Raw genomic sequence first — 23589 nt, 5'->3', positions numbered from 1 at the left:
GAAAAATCTATATCTCTTTGTAAATATATGTGCGTAGATAGATTTTCATATGAGCCACAAAAGAAGTGTGAATGGAAATGTTACATGGACCTCGTAAAAAAAATAAATTACTTGGAAGATGGTAGGAAAATGGAGTCAAAATGGAGTTGAAATCCAACTGAATTGGTTTTGTGTCTGAAAAGGCTGGAGCTGCATGTCAGTTTGCTCCTGTAAGACAGAGAGGGGCTATCAGAAGCCCCACAATCAAGCAGCCCTCACCTCTTTCATGTTTCTAAATGAGAGGAATAGAAAGTACAAACTTTGCAAAGAATAGAGAGTCTTTGTTCAGCCTCTGGCCCTCTACTCTGTCTTTGTTTAGCAGTCTACTGTAGCTCAGCATACACATATTGAGAAAGGAAAGTAATTGTTAAAGAAAGGAAGTAATGCTGTGAATCCTCCTTTATCTCACAATTTTCTATCAATTCTTGGAGTCACAATTGGATTCAAAAAATCAATTAATTCATTTTTCATTGTAAACTTTACTCCAATTCAGAAAATGCTTCAGAATTAGTCAATTTATTAGAAAGCAGCTCTGATTTAAATACATATTCAAATTCACTTTGTGGAAAGCTTGAGGGCAACATAAATTGTATATCAAGGCTGCATGTAAAAAAGTTAAAAGTTCAAATTACAAAATTATGCTGATTATTGTTTACCAACTGTACTAAGCACAAAATGTTTTTTCATGTTAGTAAGGTTCTTCAATAAAAAAGTAAAATCCCAGATGAAATAAAATAAGAAATACATGATCAAAAAACAATCTAAAGATGATCAATAAATTAATCCACTTATTTTATGAAGCCATCTCAAATGTATTTAAAGCATCACACATCACGTTCCATATCCTTCATGATGTGTGAGAGACAGTTGCCTTAAATGCATCAATCAGTGTTTAATTCTGGTATGAATGCTCAGGTTTACTTGTTTAGCAATGAAAGCTGACACTTAAAACAAAGGCTTTCTTAACTTGTAGCTTTAGTCCTTTGTACGTCAGAAGTGTATCTTTCTCTGTGACAGCGGTGTGATAGAATGACAGTATCATTAGTTGAATTGTTTATCCTCAACTCTGCCGTACGAGCAGTGTGGCAACAATAGCAAAACTTGCAGTGGCCAGCAGCTCGATATCTGACCTCAGCAGCCAGACAATGAACTTCTTTCAACTTTCAATCATGGTAGACAGCCTGAGCAACAGCATTCATGGCGTTCCTCATGTCTCACTCAATTTTTGTAAACCTTGCATATTAAATGAATCACATAAGTCACCTAGAGCAAATATTTGCCTCTGCTGTAAATGAGACTGGCTGTATATTCTTATTAATTCATTTCTAATTAGCAACTAAAGCAAAGATGTAGAACTCAGAGATCATTAATAAACCAAAAACCATCTACATTTACATGTCTGAAACTAACAGTTTCTGAACAGCTTCTAAAATATCAGTATGGCAGCATGAACACATCACACAGGGGTTCAACTTTGTGTGTGGGTGTGTTTTTTGATTTTTCTTTTAAAGTTGGGATTTTTTTCAAATAAATTATTTTATTATTTTCTATGTTTGTGCATTAATTTGGAATGACAGTAGCCAAACATTCATATTCATATGTGCATCGCGTTTTTATAGGATACCTAATGAGAAGTCAGAGAGATCGACAAGTTCATTTTAGCTCGATCTGAGCTAATGAGGAGAAAGAGAGAAGGAAAGCGATAAGAGAAGACAGGAGGGAAATGACAAACAGCAAGGCAGGCAGAACAGTGATTTGATTATCGTAACCTCTTATTAAATGACAAAGAAAGCAGATCCTGTCATGGAAAGCTGCAATACTAGATGCATACTAGATACAACTGCTAAACACGGCACGTCTGTTCTCTTTTCTGTAGGGCAATTACTGTCTCCTCTGACTGTAATGCTGCCACCGTTGCCACCCTGAGCCTGAGGAGCAGCCGCTGATCTGGAGCTCGGCCCAACCCTCAGTGGGACTCTGCCTATCCCCGCCTGTCACTGATGCCACAGATCATATCAGACGTAGAAGCACATGCAGCCACAACCCAAATGAAATAGAAAACCTACACTAACCGGATTACTTGTAAGTTATTATTTCAGAACTAAGTAAAAAAAAGCTACACAAGGAAAAACTGAGTTTGTGCAAGAATGTCACCTTTGATCTCTATGAACTATTCTGCGATAATAAAAGCGGCAATAAAAGAACAAGTCAATCTGCAAAAACACCAGTTTCTATAAAATGTACCTAAAATAATTAAATTACTAAATTAGTTTTTTTTCTTCCTTTTTTTAATAATTGATTAGTGCTAAATGGATTGTTTGAACATCCTTTGACATATGTTATTCTGGATGAGTGAAAAAGGGAAGTGTACCTCCTCCCCCCAGTAATATATACAACGTGACTCGGCCAGTCACAATTATAGTACAGTGTCCTGCGAGCCATGTTTTCTGTCATGCTCACACACATCACAGGTCTCCATTTCAAGCAGGCATGTCAAACACTATTTCCACAGCAGCAACACAAACAAAAGCTTTTGCACCCTTATACTGTATAACCATGCAATCAGCACCTGTACCCTGTGATCCTCCAATGTTTTTTTTGTTATTTTTAAATTCTCTTACCTGGCAGCACACCGTCTTTCCTGGGTCCTCTTCACAATCCCAGGAAGGGGTTCAGACAAGTTCTGCTTTTGCTGAGGAGTCTTGATGTTGCACTTTGAGAAGAAGGAACAAGGGAAAAAACAAACAAAAGAAAAAATATATATAAATCAGTGTCTATAAAACTAATGTCCCCTTTTATTCACAAGACAGCTCGAGAAGCACTCACGATCACACACTTGAACACCCAGTCATCAGCTCCAGCAAGCGAGCAGCTCGCTATTCCTTCTCTCTTTTACTGTCCGTGACACCCGCCTCCTCTCTCCCCGCCCACCTACTCCAGCCCCCTCCCCCTGCCTCTCCCTCGCCGGCTCCTCTCCTGTCAGGCACAACGCACACAACCTCTCCATCTCTCAGCTCACTATTTTCTGACATTTTCCCTTCACACTGACACACTCACACTTCCTGCTCCGTGAAAACAAATAGCAGTCAGTGGTGCTCTTAGATGGGCATCTCCACACATCATTTACAACTTATTCCTGGTTTATGGTGTATTTCTAGGGGATTAGAACATAAAAATGGAAATAAAACCCCCCATGGAAGCCTGACAATATAAAACAGATTAATAAATAATGGTAATGAGGCATTTTTATTGTATACGATTACCATTTGAAAGCCATCACTGCTGCTGGTTCACACTCATTCTTGCTGATTTCCCTCTCCCTCTCCCTCTGCCTCCCTCCTTCTATTCCTGTCTGTCTTCAGGTCTGTATAGTGTGTTTGATGCTGCTCACGTCCCTTTCTGCAGACAGTCAAGGGCATTCCCAGAGTAAGTATATGCTAATGCTCTACCTTGAGGAGCTGCCTAGCATCCCCTCGATACTCAGCCCGTGCAGATGTGGCACTCGACTCTCCCAGGGAGGGGGCAGCAGATGCAAAGACAAAAGAGGAGCAGCAGCGAAATTGTAAAACGCTGCCGTGTCCACACTCCAGCTGACAAAGATAGGTCAACATCGCCAGAGGAGATTGTGGCATGGGAATACCAAAATCTACTTCCATGTTTAGCCTTGAAAAGCTGATGTTAACAGTTGTAAAGCTTTACAATAAATCAAACTGACAAAATATCATAATAGCAGAATTCAGACATCTCCTAATTTATTCTAGAAGCACAATTTATCCAATAGTCAGTCAAACAAGCTGCATGTTATTCAATTAAATGAAGCCTCTCTGAGTTTTGTCCTTCAGCAATTCATCTTTTTCAGCATCACATTTTGTGTTGTCTGTACATGTGACACTAATCGCCTTGGCAACCAAGAAAACTAAAGTTTATTATGTGGTCAATGCTAACAAAGGATCTATTTTTGGCACCCAGCAAATTACTTTGGTTGCCCGAGTGTAACCAAACAATGGATAAAAATGCATGTTCGAATGAAAGAGAATAATAAAAACAAAAGAAGCTACATCAAAAATGTGAAGGTTTATGGACAAAGTAAGGAAATAAAAAACAGTCATCGGTTTAAAGCTGTATCTCATTGCTGTCTGTAAAGTGGAAACACTCCTATAACTAATTTACAAAAAAAACAATATGCTCAAGTGTTTAAATTGTTAAAATCTCCTTTGTTGTGGGTAATCTCGCGGTATTATTGCATGTTTAGTTTATAGATTAGTTATGAAGCTTTTGAACTGGATCTTTTTCCACATAAAAGCACATTGAGGTTTAACAAATTTGTTCAAAAGGTACACATTCCTATTAAAAGGCCAGGTTTTGTGGTGTAGGACCAAATTAGGAATTGAAGTTAAAAAGGAAATAACAATGTATACTAAGCTGGGTGCACATGTACACCCTTATAAACCCTTGTATTCTGATCTTGCAATTCAAGGGATTCTGATTAACCCCTAGTAAAGTTTAGCTGTCCCAAGGGACATTTTCTCAGTTGCCTGCTACTGCAAAGAGTCTCATTGGAGGATCCCGTTGTTGAAAGGCATCAACCAGGAAAACGGTAGAAAATCATTTTCATAGCATTGGATGGTGCATGGAGATCAGTCGAGACAGACGTCAAAATGTGGAGAAATATGCAACAACAGCGAGTCTGCAAAGAGCTGGCCATCCGCACAAAACTGTTAAAAAGACAAGATGGAAAGAGGTCAGGGTGGCTGCCAAGGGACCCACAGCAACACTGAAGGAGCTGAAGAAATGTTTGACAAGTACTGGTTGTGAACTACATGTGCTAACAATGTTCAGTATTCTCCATTAAGTGAAAGCCTTTTCTGACATAGAAAAGCATCTGAGCATAGCTATAATTAACTAAAAGAAAAGAAAGAAAGAAAAGAAAAGAAAAAAATCTCCAAAGCACGTGAGAAAATGTGTTATAATCTGATCAGACCAATGTTGAACTCTTTTGGCCACAATAAAAAAAACTAAACATTTTGCATCAGCAAAAGAATACCATGCCCATGGTGAAGCATGGTGGTGGCAGCATCATGCTTTTCTTCAGCTGGAACTGGGATTTTAGTCAAGGTGGAAAATGTATGAACAGTTTCGAATACCATCACTTTTGGCCCAAAACCTTGAGAAAACTTAAGAAAACCCTAAGCATACATCCACATCAACAAAAGAATGGATTCAAAAGAAAATAGTTTTAGTCCAAAAGTAAGAATCCAGAGATATATACGTCCTACAGAAAATCTGTGGGGTGATCTGAAGATTTGGACAAGATATGTCTTTGCAATCTGACAGACTTGAAGTGCTTTTGTGAGGAATAATGGACAAATATTGCCAAGTCAAGATGTGCCATGTTGAATGCTGTGAATAAGTCAAAAGTTTAGATGGTTCAACAAAGTATTAGTTTATTAGTGTGCAAACTTATTGTAGGTGTTTTTTTTTCTTTTCCTCTAACAGATTTGCTTTTCAGTTGAATTGTTCAGGTTACAGGTCTCAATAAAGGTGGGAAACTTTTGAAATAGCTTATTTTAACAGTGATCTGCACACTTTTTATATCCACTGTACACGACTGTGGGCTTCAACAGATGCTAAATGTGTTTGTGCACATGTGCATCTTCACGTTTACCAAGCGACCCAGTGCGTAAATACAGTGCATGGGTTGTTAAAGCACAATGAAACGCTTGGTTTTGTTGACAGCTCATGTACACGCACAAATACAGGATAACAGACTTGGCCAGGACAGAAACAAAGCAAACAGGGAGTCTGTGTTAATGATTAGCAACTAACACCCTGCCTGGACTCTGCACAGCTTCCCCCTCTGTACATAAACTTTGGTTCACTGCTTCTGTGATGTTGTGTGTGTGTACATCTTGTGTTGTGTGGATATGGGGGGATTGATTACTGGGTAAAGCGATGTGGCCACCGCAGATTTGTGGCTCAGCAGTCCTATGGCTTGGCCCTAATGAGCAGCGGAAGAAGTGCATCCATGCATGGTGACGCAGGCCATCGTCTATAAGGAATATCTGTTGTCCAAAGCAAGACAGTCATCAGAGCACATACACCTGCAGAGGTCTGAAAAATGTTCACCTCAGAAAGCGTTTGAGCTTATCTTGTTTGCAAACATAAACTAGCTGGGAAGTAACAGAATGCACCAAATATTTTCTCTGAGATAGAGAATTATTCAGTAATGTGTTTATACTGCATGATCTGAGACAAATTCAAGGATTCCAAAAAGAAGAAATGTAGCCGAGGGGCAGAACTGAGTCTCAAAGTGCAGATTATGGCTCATAAAGAAAAAACATTTGTTTCTCAAATATGCATATCCAAAGAAATATTAACTAAATGATTCATAACACATGTCAGCCAAATGTCTTCCCACTTGCTACTCAGATAAGCCAGGTGCTTTGCAATTTCATTGGTTAGCACCAGTAGTGGCAACCTCTAGGATAAGCCCTGCACTGCGACCCACAATTCAGTTCACTTATGCTTGTTGTCACCTCATTTGGAGTCATTGCACAGCAAAGCTGTTGATGCTTCCAACGCATACTGTATATGCCAGGTGCTCAGACAAACTTTCTTGTAATATTGTCAAAGTGATATGGATACATAGAGTGGCTTTAAATATGATAAGTGTTCATTTAGGAGCCTCTAAATGAGCATTAAAAAGTCTCAAAAGGAATGGGAGTAAAAATAGACCCTTTTAAAAAGGAATGTGAAATGTTCTGTTATTTGGTGATGGAACAATGGAAAGGCACTCTTCAACCTTTTAAAAGAAATAGACAGGGAATATAAACCTTAGAGGCTAAAAGGGAAAACCTTAACAACCAGAAACCTGCCTGTGGTCAGCTTAGATTCAACAAGAATTGAAAAAGATCAACAGTGTGAAAGAGGAATGAAAAGAGTGAAATGTCATTTAGAAGAAAAGAGTGCCGAAATAAAAGGAGATATGTGAACACAAAGGACATTTTTTCAAATGTAAGAAGCATTTGAATGGTCAATTTTGGACAGAGTAAATTACTTCAGTAGTTTCTCATTCAACCACTTAGAGAGGATGTGGAGCTTTTGAATCAGAAAAAGCTTTTGTATCTCATTTAGACCAACTTTCCGTGACTTCCTGGCTCTTGAGTTTGCATACTGAGTTCCATCCTAAGTGCAGTAGGACAGCAATGTCAACATGTCTACAAAAAGGGGAGAAAAAGCACAATTTTACCCTTCACTTTGCTTCAGAGTTAATAATGGGGTCTATATTGACTACCGTATCAAAAACATGCAACTTTGCTTAGGAGCCGCTATGTCTCAAAATATGTAATTCAGTGAGCTGTTCAGATTTGAAGAGTACTATTTGCTCACTTTGACGAGCTATTGACGTTCACAGTATTACAATGGTGACTGCCATGTTGAAACCTTCGCTCAGATATTTTAGACAAAGTTTGGGCACAAAGGAACCACCTTCCATTGAGGTGCATTCAAATGTGACTTAAATGTGCTACAGAAGGGCATGTACAAAATCTCAAAAAAATTATTCAATGGATATCTATGCAAGATTTGTTTGCAGTAGATTTGCAGCATCAATAGTGATTACATTCACATGGACAATAATCTGATTACTGACCCTAATCAATATTCCAATTAATGTGTAAACATATTAATTTGCCTTAAGAATACTTACTTTATAATCCGAGTTTACATGTTACAGAGCAAAGTTTGATGAATGAGATGTACTTCACTACCAGGGTTGCCAATTCTGCATATTATAAGTGACTTTGGACTTATTTTGTGAACTTGCATGAAAATATTCTGTGACTTTTTTATAAGCATGTAAAGATCTCAGCAGTCCCGGATGGGGATAAGAAGTAAATACTGGTGGAAAAGAGCTGTCTTCATGGAATTTAACGATACAAAATGGGATGAAAACTCCGATGGGATGTCATATTTCGATCAAGCTGATTACATGTCTTTATAATGCGACAATGATCAGCATGCTCCCCCTGCCTTTATGTGATTATTGCTTACTCAGATTATGTCCTTAATTACTGTAGATTAAGTTTGGTGTTTACAAAGCAGTTTCATAATCAGAGTATTGCTTTAGTCTGATTATGATCAGAGTATCGTGGTCCATGTAAACGTAGCCAGTGTTGCCGTCCATCAACTTTGAAGGGTTCTTTGGAGATTTTCTTTGAATTTGCTATTAAAAAGATCTAATATCATCTACAGATATTGCGCAGTAGGAGATTCTGTACTATATAATCAATGTGTGCTGGGTGCCAGTGAGACTAACTGTGATATACCTATCAAAAATGTTCAATCCTATCAGTTTATTTTGCACCTTAAAGGGGACCTATTATGGCATCTAATACCTATTTTAAACAGGCCTTGAATGTCTTAAAAACAAGCTTTTGATTGTTTTTGCTAAATAAATTAGAAATTCAGCCTCTAAACCATGTCTTTATCTTCCCATTCTCTAACCTCATTATCTATGAGGGATTCTGAGTGGGCGGCGAGGCTATGATAATGAGGCACTGTGCTGATTGGCTGCCTGAATGACGCGATACACCGCTACGAAAAAATGGCGGAAGCTCCGGCCGGCGGAGTTACACCGTGTCCTAACTGCATGCGATGCGAGCGAGCGTCCACAACAAAATCAATTCCATTGCTTTATTTTCTATTGGACTGTCCTAACTGGCCACAAGCGATGCAGCGCTGCGCGACGCGGCATGCCGTTTTGAGCTGAACATTTGTCGGATGCCCTGCTTCTATTTTCTTCCTGTCGCTCGCGTTGAAAGCCGGTTGAAAGCGCTGTAGGAAACAGTCATGGATGAGGAACGGCTGATCCAGTTAGTTGAAATGAGTTATCTCTATGATACCTCCTCATTTCACTACAAAAACCTCAATAAAGTGCCAGCTGGCTGGAGGGAGATGGACAGAGAGCGTCTGATGTCACGCAGTGCGACCTGATAGTCGGACGCTCACATGCAGTTATGACACGGTTAGTTGTGGGCGTGGTTTGCATTTGGTTACGTAACGGAAGGGAGCAGAATCTGAACGGCTTGTAGAAGCCACATCACACTGGATGGCTCATCCGGGCGGCTGTACAAACACTGCAGAATTTGGTTGCTTTCCTCCTTCTCTGAGTTGGCAGGCTGAGGGGAGACCACTTTATATACAGTATGTTAAAGCAAGAAAAAAAACCTGTTTTTCATAATAGGTCCCCTTTAAATTGCAAACTTATCACTGATGATCCCCTGTTGCGTTAATCTCTTCAATAGTTTAACTAGTCAAGCCTCACTCTTTGGTCCTTTAATCCATTCAAGTTGTATAGCTTTGACCTGCCCAGAGTATTCAATACTAATTCTCTCCTAGACAGAAAAATGCACTTCCAAATGGAGGAAAGGAGCCCTAATTACAGCTGATGCTCACATTTAATCTGTTTCTCTCAGTCCTCTGATTCTCTCCTCCTCATCCTCCCGCTCTCCCCGTCTCTACTGCTGGCAGGAAGCTGCCATGAATCACTTACAGCTTTATCGGTAGATAAGTGGCTGTTCAAATATGAAGCTATTCAGAGAACTCTTCTCAAAACATGCAGGTGCTTCTTTTCACCAACAGCCGGCTTCTATTTCTCACACACACACGTACACACACATGCATGTAGCAGATACTAAACACAAACCCCCACCCACACATAACATACATGCACAAACAGAGAGTACAAGTTCGATGCGGAACACCTGCTGGGGTCCGTAGCACTTGCCAAAGGCACCGATGTCTCACAGATGTTTGGATGTCATCTGAGGTTATGAGAGGAGTAGGAGACCTCTGAGTTGCTTCTTTTCCCCATTTGTTTTTTAACTGCTGACATATCTAGTCAGTATGACTGTTTTAAAGAACCAGCTAGACTTATTTCATTAAAATGTGTTGTTAATCATGCTGGAAGTGGTTAAAGTGCTGTCTTTTCCAAATTTCAGGCCACCCTTGTTCATCTTTCATTTCTGTTCTTAAGTTAATTTATCCTGGTGTGCATTTGATGTCTCGAACCATCTCGCTGGTGTGTTATAACACAGACTGACAACAGGAACTCACAGTTGGCTGTCAAAACTCATTACATCTAGTTGTTGGAAAAATCAATCTTGGCTAATACAAAGAAAACAAAATGGATATCTCTGCAAGGGCAAAGTAAAATTACACATTCACTGAGCAACAAGGGTCACTAAAATATTTTAACCATCTTGTACTGCACAAATAGGAAATTAATATTGTAAATATCTATATTTCGTTCTCTTTTTTTTTTACACAAGTCATACATAATTTATAATATTTTTTGTGGATCAGATGACTGCATGTAAAATAACAAGGATCACTCATCACCGTCACCTCTGACTATACAGTTGCCTTTAATTCTATGCGTTAATTAATTTAAACCGTTTTGTCATGAAGGTGTTTTTGGATCACCTACATGATACGTGAAATGTTGTCACTTTATAAACAGGTACTGTAGGTTTGTGAGAGTTGTATAAAAAGTCGTACAGAGCCAGAGAAATCTGTTGCTGGTATCTTTGTGAAACCTTTCAAAGCTGCAAGGAAACAGCTTTTTAAACATCAACATGCATCGTGGATTGTCTGGTTTTGAGCTTGCATCCTTTAAAAGGAACCCTGGCTATTAAGACATGTAGGTCTTAAAAGATAAATGTTGGTATCAATTATAACAATGTGATATAAAAAACCTTGTTGATGTCTTCGTTTTTATAAAATTTGAAAATATAATTTAACTCGTAGGTCGCCATTGTTGTTTACACCGCAATGCATTCTGGGTAGTGACGTCAGACGGTGGCACCTGCTAGCCCCCGTCCACTGTTTTGACACCCAGAAACAGATGAAAACACAGCTAAACAGGTGACGGCGCACCAGAAACACAGATCAAAACACAGCTAAACATTAAGGTGACGGCGCACCTACAAAAAAGTAAAAAAAAAAAAAAAAAAAAAAGTTCCGCACCATAAAGCATGAACTATAAAAACACCATAAAACTAAGATAGACTAACAGACCACACGTTTCAACTAGCAGATAGCCGATGCTACAATAAAAACCCCAGCCAGATCTGGCGTCATTAAATTAAATAAAGATGTTCTTGCCTATTTGACGCGAAGTCTGCGCCTCCCGTTTCGTCAAAGTCCCGGGCCAGTCCCCTCAGCCTCTGGTCTGTCATCAAACGGTGGACCCAGCACCGAGGCCGGTTTTAGGGGGGGGCAGGGGTGGGCTATGCCCACCCAAACGTGCGTCCTGCCCACCGGCGTCTCCATCCCAGCCAGAGCGGAGAGCGGATGGCGGTGCGCTGCAGGCTCTAGAGCCACGGCTACGCCGGCTACGGCGTAGCCTAATGCACTGGTAAGATGCGCACGACATTGATCATTTTTGCAGATCTCCCGTGCATCACAGAACTTTGATCCAGTTTGCCTGAACCGAGACGTCTTATGGGCTCCCTCGTCAGCCTCCACGGCCGGGAGAGTGCTGCTCATCTATGTTTTAGATACCTGTCCCAGTTAAACTAACGCGGCTTATCTTCCCAGAGCCACCGCTCTACGTCATCGCCCCCAGAATGCATTGCGCAGGTAAAACATGGCGCCTCCCGCAGGTCAAAATATGTGATAAACATTGTAGATTCTTAAAGCAATTAGATTATTTTATGTGTTTCTAACAACATATTTTAGTATAAGAGAACAATTGTGGCTAATTAGGGACTACAAGTCTTAATAACCAGGGTTCCTTTTTAATTAACATCTTCAACATATCATCCAGAACTGTTGTTTCGTTCTGGAAAACCTTTTTAGGGATCAGGTCCCACATTTCAATCAATGTAATTTGACATATACAGTACAGACCAAAAGTTTGGACACACCTTCTTATTCAAACAAGGGAAGTGTGTCCAAACTTTTGGTCTGTACTGTATAAAAGTCAAAGAAGATACACTTTTGTGAAAGGTAAAACAATACGATAACCCTGGCGCAGTGTTGCACATTTTGAACTTTAGTTTTCAATAGTTACTATATCTGCTCCGACAGCTGCGGTTCAGTTGATTATTGAACATATCTCTTCAACTGGAAAGCATTCATTTGATAAAGTCATGGCAATAACTCTTGATATATGGCAATAACTGTCTTATAAATTCACAAATATCCACTTCATTCCACTTTGTAATCAACAAATCAACCTTATGAAAATTAGCAAAGACAAATCCACCATTTGGGCTTCAAAATGAAACCAATTACAAGTATAAATGCTAAAAAGACAAGGGGTAAAAATATTTATGTATTTTTTTGTTTTGAGAAAGAGCTAAATACATTCTTGGGTTGAACTCTGAACTCCGGCTGTCGTCCGGAGGAAGTAATATTAACAGGCACAGTAGACTTAATCTCCTCTCCTTCTATTCTAACTCCAGTCACCAGGCGCTGCTGCTCAGAGGTCACATCCGATTCATGCCCGTACTGATAATTATGAAATTCCTATGGAGATGATGAGGAGCCCTTTTGACCCCAGAGTTCCACTGACTCGAACCCATGAGGAGCGCCCAACGTGAGAGGAATTCACTGTGGCTGATGACTGGGGAGCTTCGGATGGGAGACATATGAGGCAGACAGACACATGTGCCCACACTGGTACATGCGGCACTGTGTGCAGACGGAGAGTGTCTTTTGGAGGGCGTCTGTCTGGGACAGAATTGAGAAGCCGGTGCTCCGTGTTAGAGTGCCCCGGGCCGAATCTGTAAAAGGGGACTCAGAAGGGGGATTAGTGGAGATTTAGAGAACAGTAATTACCCTTGCACATGAAGAGTTTGGTAATTAAATTACCTTAGCAACCCTGTTAGTGACCAGCCACACACAGGCTCAAATGTCAGTGAGAGTGAAATCTGAGAACACGTGAAATTTGTTTCGACCATTCACAATCACAAAATCAACCTCTTTTCAGCTCTCTTCAAATCGCAATCAAATATTTTTAACACAAAGTGAAAATGTGTATGGCAAATTTGTAAATAATGGATAGTGCTCCGTTTGTTATTTTTCAGTATATTATATAAGACATTACGGCATCATTGGAAATCATAGTGCTTTTGAAATTTACGAGATCCCTATCACACAAATTGAAAGTGGAAAAGCTGTTTGAGCGCTTGAAGAAAAGGCAAACATTATGTTACAATATGCTGGGAGCATGTATATTGAATAACTTAACCATTTCACAGCAATTTGCTGAAAGCAGTAGAGCTTTCAATGGTGATAAACACTCATCACCCACTGACAGGTCAAGTTATGACACTGCTCATCTTGTTAGCAGGCAGCGTTCTGCTGAGAATTCTTGGCATTCATGTGCATGTCATTTTGACTTGTATCAGCCACAAACACTGTTGCATCGATCTAACAAGAGAATCCACCAAGCAAAACAGTGATGAACTGATCATGAACGGAGTGAGTAACCAGACGAGAAGCCAAAGGCAACCATTTCCAAACCTCCTCATATCTCAATCTAACATCCACGTGGTCCAAACAGACCAAACCACAATCACAGCGCTTTTTCAGACAGTCCTATGTAATATTAAGATGTCTTAACTACCAAATAAACTACCATAACAAAACAGCTTTGAGGTTAACACTTTGGACGGGGAGGAGAGGGGCAGTTGAGTAAGAAATGAGGTGAAGTTAAAGAGCATGAATTTGGAGGGAGACAAAAGAGTGACAGGGAAGGGAGGGAGATGCGTGGGAGTAGCAGCGTCTCCCACGCAGGCACGAAAGTCACGATCCACTGCTGAGCAGCACTCACTCTCCCGCTCAAACCAACATAAAAGCACAACAAACCATCATTTTAAAACCAGTCATTTATTTCCCATTTATGTGCTCAAACCTGTCGCTGATTCTCCACGATTCTACAGATCCATAGACTGCAGTAAAATGATAACATCGTAAACCCCTCATTACATGTGCTGAAAAAGCATTCATGCATCATACTGACATTTCATTGGTAGCAATAATAACTGTATATGCAATAAAAACCTGTGCCAACCAAGCCTTAAATCCTCAAAAGGAAATACAGAACCAGTAAAAGTACCATTAAAAAACCAAACAGCTTTTTGTTGTGATCATATACACACACACACACATTGTAATAGTATCTGTTTCTGGCTTCGAGTCTTATGATGAATATCATCTCATTCTTATCCAAAACACCGACCAATGCATTGATGAATTCTTATGAAAAATAATGATCATCCCTACAGCCAAGCAAAGTCAATAGATCAAAGTGATAGAACTAATTCAGACAGACACTCAGGCAAAGAGCTTCGGCTTAATCTTCCTATAAAATACAATGAATACAATATTAACAAGGCTGACCCCCATCATTCTGAAGCGTATACTAAACCTTTAACTAAGTGCACAAAAACGAATCCCTAAAGGGATCACTTTCTGTATAATTAAGGGCATCTTTGTTGTTACATTACAAAATGGAAATCTATTCAGGGAGACATATTTAGATTACAAGTTTTGGCCTTTTGCTCAACCATACTTTACCACAAAGATGCCGTCTTCGGATATTTAAGATATTTTAGCATCTGGTTACAAATAATTAAAAAAAAGCACTGATCAGCAGGTAAGCTCATAAAACCAGTTGCACCATCGCACAAAGCTAACACACATTCAACATTCACAAATGACCAAAGAAATGTATCAAAAGCAGCACAACTTAGCACTCAGTCGCAAACAAGCAGACTTTTTCGATACTCAGACACGACAGGTTTCTAAGAACAACATGTACTCATCGGGAGTGACACTAGCAAAGTCGTTTTCTGCATTGCCTTGCTATGGAGGTGTGGCATTGACAGCAGTCTGAAGGGGTTTTACTTTGTTTAAATTCAAAATCTCACTGACTAGCTGGTTTTTCCTAAATGTTGTCAACTTCTTGCCTGATTTTCAGTTTCAATCAGTTTAACATCTTCTTGTAAAGTCCTTTGTAACAGTGTTGTTCTTTAATGGAAGAAAACTACTCAACAGGCTCTAAAGTTGTTGTCCCATAAAAATGTAACCGACCTCTTGCTCTGCAATGTCAACCTTTAGTTGCTGTTTCCACTTGCTTTTCACTGGTCCATTTAGTCAACCATATCCCATTCGACTTTAAGTTTACATCTCCCAGATCACTAAAATATTAAAAAAAATATATAACTTTTTTTTATATATTTTAACTCGGGTCAAAAATACTGTATTTGGCGGACCATTAGGCGCTCCACATTATAAGGTGCAATATCAATGAACAGGTCTATTTTGGGAGGTAGTACTACGTCCTGTTTTCTGATTGTTTCTTCGTTGCCAGCGATAGCGGACACCCAAAGTTAGTGTGAGGTCAGAACAACGTTATATTCCAACATTTGATTATAACTGGATGATGAAATAGATTTGAAGATTGGGTTTGCGCTATAAAACCTAATCTTGGCTTGACGTCTAATTACAGTAAGGTAACATTGACTAGATGTTGGATGGTGGTTGCTCACCAGCACTACATAATTAGTTCTCTAACGTTGTTTGACGGTGCAACCCGTATCCAACCCAGGACCGTGTTTAAAGTCCGCTGAACGCTCCGACCATCAATCAAGTGGAGCGGCTTTGCCACTACTAAAGTCGCACTAAAACATTTTGACAGACTCTTGAGTGCAGTGTAGCACATAAAACTCGTTCAAGGTCAGTACGCACAACAAATTCATACATAAGGCGCACCTGATTACAGGCTGATTATAGGCACACTGCCCATTTTTGAGAAACATTAAGGATTTTAAAAGAGTCTTATTTTGCAGAAAATATGGTATGTTAACCTCCAGCATGCCAAATGCAGCTTGCATCAGTTCACGAAAAGAGGCACAAAATTAGGTGTAATGAGCATAAGTGTTATCATCATAGCTTAAGGTTTGAAATGGACTTATCTTTCCCTCAATAAAAGCATTGTCTTGGAAAAAATATAAATTCAGATGGCCTTTTCTGCTGGTATACCCAATTATTTAACACAAGTGACGAAATTCCATATTCCCAATCTAAAGGTCTCTGCTAAGTGCAGCTTCTTTGTCTTGGAGTTGTTAGTACAGCCACATCAAGCATAAAGACATGTATTTTGTTGACAGTAAATAATACAAGCTGTAAATTGCATAAAAGCCATAGTAAATCACACTGGACAACATATTACTGGTTTTGCCGTTCAGACTCTAACTTAGCAATGCACCTGCAACCTAAATCCAGACAATAATTTTTTAAATGTGAAAACAGGTTTGGTGCCAAACTCTTTTCAAATCTGGACTCAAACTGTTAACTAATTATAACAAATTCATAGCCATCAGTGTTATATTGATCAAGTCCATGGGGATGCTTTGATGTTAATAAATGATGTGCTTAATTACCTACAATGCATTACTGACTGGAACGGTGAGGCGATACTGTGGTGATAATATTAACATACATCAACCATATGTTCTGCAACGAGACATTATGTCAAAACTGATCTGATGAAAACAGTCTGTAGCCATGCTTTGCACAACAAATAGCGCAGTATATGGCAGAACAATTGCTCATTAAGCAGAATTGACTGTGTCTGTCAAGCACCTGTGTTTTGTGGGAAGGCAGCCAGCCATATGTTTCTTGGGACTGCAAAGGATGAGTGATGGCCTCATTGTCCAACAGGGTCTAAAAATCCCAGACACCCTCGGGGATTCCTTTTATTTATTTATGCTCGTCCACATCTTTTTATTTTTTCTCCCTTTCATTTTTCTACTTTCCGCAGCTGGCAGCCCTCCAGAACCGGGCCAGACAGACACGTGAAACATATCCGTACCATTAGCTTCCACTCCAGCCCACTGGAACATGTAAAGGACATGAACAGCTGGTGCCAGATTCCCTCCGTCACACCTGATGGGTGCCATGTTATCAACTTGGCAGAAGTAGGGCGCATCATCAGGCAAAAATTACAACCGGAGATCTTTATGACAACAGTGTGAACATATTCAAAAGAAATGTGTGTGTGTGTGTGGAAGGGAGGGGGTCTCTATGATGAAACTCCCCAGTCACAGAGACTCTCTAAAGTCACCTATTTCCCAGTGTAAGACCACACTGAGTATTCAGCACCCCCACAGGTAACCTTGGCAGTGCCCTTCACAGCCCAACCACACTGCCTGCACGTTACACCACACACCCAGTCCTTTTAACAATGACTGAATAAATTAAACTGATAGAAAAGAAAAAGTATAATCTAACTGAAATTAGTAGACTTGATTAACATAATTTTCTATCTCGATAGATTTGTCTTAATGAAAACTGAAAATATTTTACAACTTGTATGCGGGCGCTACAAACATCTGCTGCAGAGTTAATTAAAATGACAGATGGTTTTTACAAACATAACAAATTGGCTGAAATCAGCCTTGTCTAATGCACTCTTTAGTGTCAGTAAGCCTTATACTTTAACAAGGACAGAGATAATGTGCGTTTTAAAGAGGCAGGAAACGGACCAACGTCATCCGTCCTAATGGAAGTTGGTGAATTGCATTGTTTTAGTAAAGAAAATTGAGCCCTCTTCAGGACTAAAGAGGGAGGAAGTGAAGATGCACTCCACACAGTCCTAAGCCGCATGTTCTTCACTTTTTCTGCCTCTCTCCCTTCCTTCACGTCTCCGTGGACCACACTCTGCCACTTTGGATATGTCATGGGCAATAAGGATGAAAAATTGGACTGCTCTTTGGGCCCAGAGTCGGCATGGCATCTTGGGCCTCCACATTCACACGCCTGGAGGAGGCTGAGCTCCGTGTTCACAAAGCAAAATAGGCTTTAACAAGGCCAGAATCACTAACAATGCTTCAGTAAATAGTCACTGGACCCTTCCTGAACCAGCACTGGTAGCTGAGTACAAATCTGAACATACTGTAGGAGTGTGGAGAGAGTGGATGGAATTTGACAGCAAAGGGAATTCTGTAAAGTCAGAAAACACCATGAAGTTCCAATTTAAAACTCATACACCAATGACAGGATGAACTGAGTCAGCGTTGCTACGGTGGAAAAGCTGACATCTAGCTATATAAGTGCATTTAAATGTTCCATTTCCAGTAAAAACGTTTTTTTTCCCGATCCGGAGGACGATCAGCTTCCATATTGCAAATAAAACTGAAATGCAGCACATGATTTCACAGTTCGTTGATGACCCCCTAATATTTAACTAAATATTAAAACTATTACAGATTATGTTTAATAGACATGATCCCTTTCTGCAGAACAACTGTGATGCACTAATTACCCTTTTGTAAAAAAATATGACCTTTGTTTATATATTTTCTTTATATTTTTATATCCAGGTTGGCATGTCAAATAAATTCAGTAATAAGATATTTTTATATTATTATTCATTTGGACAACTGCTGATATGCAGATATAAAGCTAACACTATTTGTAATGACAATGTCCTGATGGAAACACAATTCCTGTTTTTTGTTTTTTGTTTTCTGATAATTCAGCTTGTACGTTGACTCTTGGATCTACTGTGAGGTCACCTAGTAATTATATTTCTCTCAAAGATAAGCTGAAAACCAAGAGGGCATTTTTCAAACCAAGCCATAAATAATATGTACTTATAGATCTGCACAAAAGTCAGTCCCCTTGATCACCAAAAGACAGTATTCACTATAATCATATATCTGGGGCTTTAACGACAAACAATAAAAATGTCAAGAGCTCAGGAAACAATGATGCACCCCAGGAGAAATGACATTTTATGGTTCATTATGTATTGTGCATGTATGTATAATGCAGTTAAGAACATGAAAATATATTCAGCAAAAAATCCTTGGAGAAAGACAAACAAAACAAACCTAAATCAATATAAAATGATGAATACTGTGCCAAATCAAGAGATGAGAGAAAATACAAAAGGAAAAAAAAATAAATAAAGATAAAGTATAGTACAAAGTAAGTATAAAAAATGAGGTACAGAATCTTTGATCCATTTCCCAAGATCCTTGAGACAGATTTACTCTTGCTAACACTGAAAAGAAGGACTGCTGTCCATCAGTGTACAGTATATGTACACACACACACACACACACACACACACACACACACACACACACACAGCTGGGGCCTGTACTACGAAGCAAGTTCAACATATCCAGGATATCTTTTCATTATCCAGATTCACTAAGCGGGACAATTGCAATCACGCTAAGCGGTCACACGACGGCGGTTATCAACTCGGTATATCAACCCAGGTTTCTCCAATCTGGATATGAGCGCGTGCACATAAAAGGGGCGGTGTTTTCAGCGCATGACCAATCGCAAGCATGGAGAAGTCCGCTGTCAGAGCCGCTTATTTCAGTAGCGAAGAGCAAACAATAATTTTACGGAAATATGATGAGTATAGGCATATAATACAGGCAAAAAGCAACACAGTTGCAGCTGCAAAATGCAGGAAAGACAGCTGGCAAAAGATCGCTGACTGTATAAATGCGTAAATTCATAGGGATATAAACATATATTTGAATATTCTGGGAATCTTAATCTTAAACTGTAAACCATGATCAGCAATATTAAAATAATAAAAGGCTTGCAATATTTCAGTTGATTTGTAATGAATCCAGAATGTATGACATTTTTTTTGTTTTTGTGTTTGCATTACAGAAAATCACAATATTCTAATTTTCTGAGACAGTCTGTATATATTGGTTCTATAACTATTGTTGTTGACCGATAACTTGTGCTGATGCTGTACCAAAGAATTGGGTTTTTTTATTTATTTCATTTAATTTTTTATTTTTTCAGGAGGGGGGTATTTAGTATTTTAAAGTGACTTCTCAGAATGTTCGAGGGACGAAATTGAAAATCCCTTTTTTGCTATCCCCTTACAAATGCATCTTCTTTTTCATTTCTTCTTGATTTATTTATTTAATTGGTATTAGTTTTGGATTGACTGTACATCGGATTTTGGGTGATGATTTGTTTTATTTATTCATTGACTGATTTATTTTTTATTTTCTCCTCCACCTCTTTTTTCTTTTTTTCCTTTTTTTTTGGATCGTTCATACAGGTAGGCTACTCATCAGGGAAAGCAAAGGGGTTTTGGTGGTCCCTGAATACGCGTTCTCTTCGGAGGGATCCTCTCACGATCCGCGCACCAAGCTCCATAGACATCATATAGAACACGTGTTCTATATGATGTCTATGCCAAGCTCCACTGGATTCTCTTCGAAAGGGCATGTCATTTTCCAAGAGAGCTGATTGGTCAGTGGGCGGTGCTTTTACACCCGGCGATCTGTATCTCGAACATAACCTGCTCCGGAGCAGGTTAGCGGTTCAGCATAAGTTACCATGGCGATGTGCCCCGCTAAGAAGTGAACCACCGTCGTAGTCCTGAAAACCCAGGGTTAAACCTGAAGTTACCTCGCTAACCCCAAATCCCGCTTCGTAGTACAGGCCCCTGGTGTGTTGTGTTCCAACTGGGTAAGAAGGGAGTGACTCACCTACGACTGAAATCTGCTGACGTGTTTTAATGTCGTCTCCAGACTCGCTCAGATCTACAGACGACAACAAAATGAAAGATCCTATCAGCAAAAATGATTGGCAAACTGACAATATTATGCCAATATTTACAATAAAACTAAGCTGTCATTGAAACGCTGCTGTGATGTTAACAAAAATTAGACTTGTTTTTTTGGTTAAACTTGGAAGTGTTTGACAGGCTACGTAAAGAGCTATAAGCTAATACACTCAAAAAGGTGACAATAAGATGAATAAGTTAGTGATTTTAAAAGGTAGAAATAATAAATAATGTGGAACTACAAAGACAAATAACCTCTGCATGGAGTTCGGAGCCGTTTGTGCCTCCGCTATGACTTTTTTGACACTCCCATTTCAAACATCAGCAGTTTGGCCATTGTTACAACTCTGTTACTTCCTCCGAAGGCAGAAAAATGGCATAAGGAACTTTACACACAGCCGAGCGAGATGTGATAAAGGTGTAACAGGGAGCTTAGTTCAGTAAATGCTGGTATGAAAAGTTTGACAAAGTCTCTATCAGATATAAATATATTGTGAGTATACTATAGGGTAAAGAAGGCCTTGAAACAGAGGGCTATGTTGAAAATGCAATGTCCTACTTAAAGTTAATGCTCAGTCTAACTATTTTCCCCCAATAAATAAATCCATCCTATGACTGAGTGATGTGATTGTTTTTTTAGGTTCAACAGGCTTATTTACTAGACGGAGACCAAATTGGATACACATTTCATCAAAATTCAGCACAACATGAGTAAAATCTGAAATGACACCAAAAAACCATGAAAATCTGAAATGTTCCCTTTGCAACTTTCTTATCTATCTACATTTGACTGCGATGGCACCTCTTGATTGTACTTCTAAACCACATTAAACAGGTAACTCAGCCAGCATCTATTTTGTGAGGCTCAATGTGGAAAAATATTCTCTGTAGACACGAGATGATGGTATCAGCATCTGTCCATACTGAAGCTGGACGAATGAAGTATGATCCCCGATATTTACCAGCCAGCTGAGGTACTAATTAAAAACTCAGTGAAAGTATAAAGGAAAAGTATTTGCAGAGACCGGATTTATTCACATTTCACTGCACCTATCAGGCCTTGTCAGAATGCAAGGATGGAAAGCGAAAAGGTAAATAAATGTAATTTTACACATCAGTAGACATAAAGATATTCAAATTATTCAGAGTCGTGATAATAGTGTGACTAAGTTATATTTCTCTGTCACTCAGAGGTTCAGAAATAAAAACTATCGGCAATAAGCAGCAAAAGTATCTTTTAATTTCACTTATGATCTATAAAAGTATTTTTTCATGAATTATACATGTCTCAAACTAACAAATTGCACAGACTTTTGCAGCCTTTCCAGTTGTTCTCACATGTAAATCACATCCTGGCTGTGCAGCCTTGTGGTGACAATCACATCACATTACAATTACGTGCGCAAATCAATGATGTGTCACCATTTGAAATTCACTGCTAAATATGCACGTATAACAAATAGCACAACGAGAACACAAAACAATGCACAAGTCATCCTGATATGGCTGCTAGAAACTGAGTATTTTCCTTTGTGGCTCTTGGTAGCCATCTGCACAAGTTCTTTGTGAGGCTTCAAAGAACACAGCGCCTGCTTCCTGCTGGGTTTTCACATTTTCTCCTCCGATCCTTCTGCTCATCAGCTTTTACCACAAAATACTGTGATTCATAGTAACAATTCTTCTTCTCCATCTCTTGGTGTGAAGGTTTCTGTCCAGCTCTCTCCATTTCCAATGCCACTTTATGCACATGACTATCATTTCCTACGTACAGTACATACAACATATTAAAAGAAAAAAAAATGAAAACGTATTCTAAGGGGAGACTTCATTCAGTTTAAGCACAGATCACTGGAGTAGAATCTTAAAAGCCATCTCAAGTACCACCCGTGTGAAAAATACAAATACGGCTGTAAACATCCAACCACACCGTATGGTCTGTTTCCAAGACTGTATTCATTTCTCACTTCGCACACAATCTCACAATCTTCATGCTCAACAACATGTAGCTCATGCAACGACCTGATGAAGAGGCAAGGACACAATCTTTAGATCTGAGTATAGACTGATAACCAGTTAAGGAAGGGGGAGGAGACACTCCACAGGAGAGATATTACAACAGTAATCTACACTGAGAGGCTGCGCTGTAGAGCAAGCTGACCTTGAAGAGTTTAACCTGCCAATCAAAAGGATGTTTCTCCTCTCCAACAGGCAGTGATGCAGAAAGCGAAGCCCCAGATATGTCAGCTGGGCCCAGATGTATGAATGATGTGAAGGCACAAAAAGAATATGTGTGCCACTTTTCACTCTGAACTTGACATGATTTAAAACGCCAGTATGGGTGCTGAAGTCATAAAAGCCGCCACGAGTATTTTACACAAAGGAGGCACCAAGTTTCAAATACAGATGTGGTCAAAAGTCAATGTGTTTGATGAAAGAAAAAGAAAAAAAAGGAGAAAATGAAACTTCTTTCAAAGCATATGTTCAGAGATGTTGAATTAAAGTACAGGTGAAATTGATGACGGTTCAGAAAATCACCCAGAAAATCGTGAACATGTATGAACACAAGCTCCTTTTAACTAAATGGAACAGTCAATGGAACTCGATGTCATCCAGAACACGTCAAAAGATCTATTGTCATTAGCTGTTTGCCCAATGGTGCATTTTCATGATGAAAATGACTTCCAGTAAAACTAATAGGAAAGTCTGAAGATCAACAACAGCACGAGAAGTTACACTCGAGAAATTTACAGGGCTCTGATCAAGATTTTGGGAGGTATTCACCAAAAGCTGGAGGTTGTATCAAACCAAAACTAGTGAACAATTCTATTCCAGGCCTTTTATTTATCAGGTAGATTTTTCAAACAAAAGCAGAACCAGATGGGAAGTTTTTGTTTCAGTCACCTGCTCCCTCTATCACT

The 23589-nt window shown here is 39.3% G+C and overlaps 1 protein-coding gene across 7 annotated transcripts in view; it reads right to left on the bottom strand.

The window, feature by feature from the left end:
* The window catches only part of syt1a (synaptotagmin Ia), a 214542-nt gene that overhangs the window by 98783 nt on the left and 92170 nt on the right, over positions 1–23589 (bottom strand). For 2 of the 7 annotated variants that reach the window (XM_061714259.1, XM_061714256.1), the window contains exons 1-2: positions 20595–20650; positions 2661–2752 (exon numbers count right to left, since the gene is read on the bottom strand). The gene's annotated coding sequence lies outside the window, so the exon portion shown is untranslated. Of the gene's footprint in view, positions 1–2660; positions 2753–2865; positions 2923–20594; positions 20651–23589 lie in introns of those variants that run through there. The other 5 variants (XM_061714255.1, XM_061714261.1, XM_061714258.1 and 2 more) reach the window with 3 other exon arrangements.

The sequence above is a fragment of the Cololabis saira genome, chromosome 23 (genome assembly GCF_033807715.1).
Source record: "Cololabis saira isolate AMF1-May2022 chromosome 23, fColSai1.1, whole genome shotgun sequence".
NCBI classification, from domain to species: domain Eukaryota; kingdom Metazoa; phylum Chordata; class Actinopteri; order Beloniformes; family Belonidae; genus Cololabis; species Cololabis saira.
This window is presented reverse-complemented; position numbering and strand designations above follow the sequence as displayed.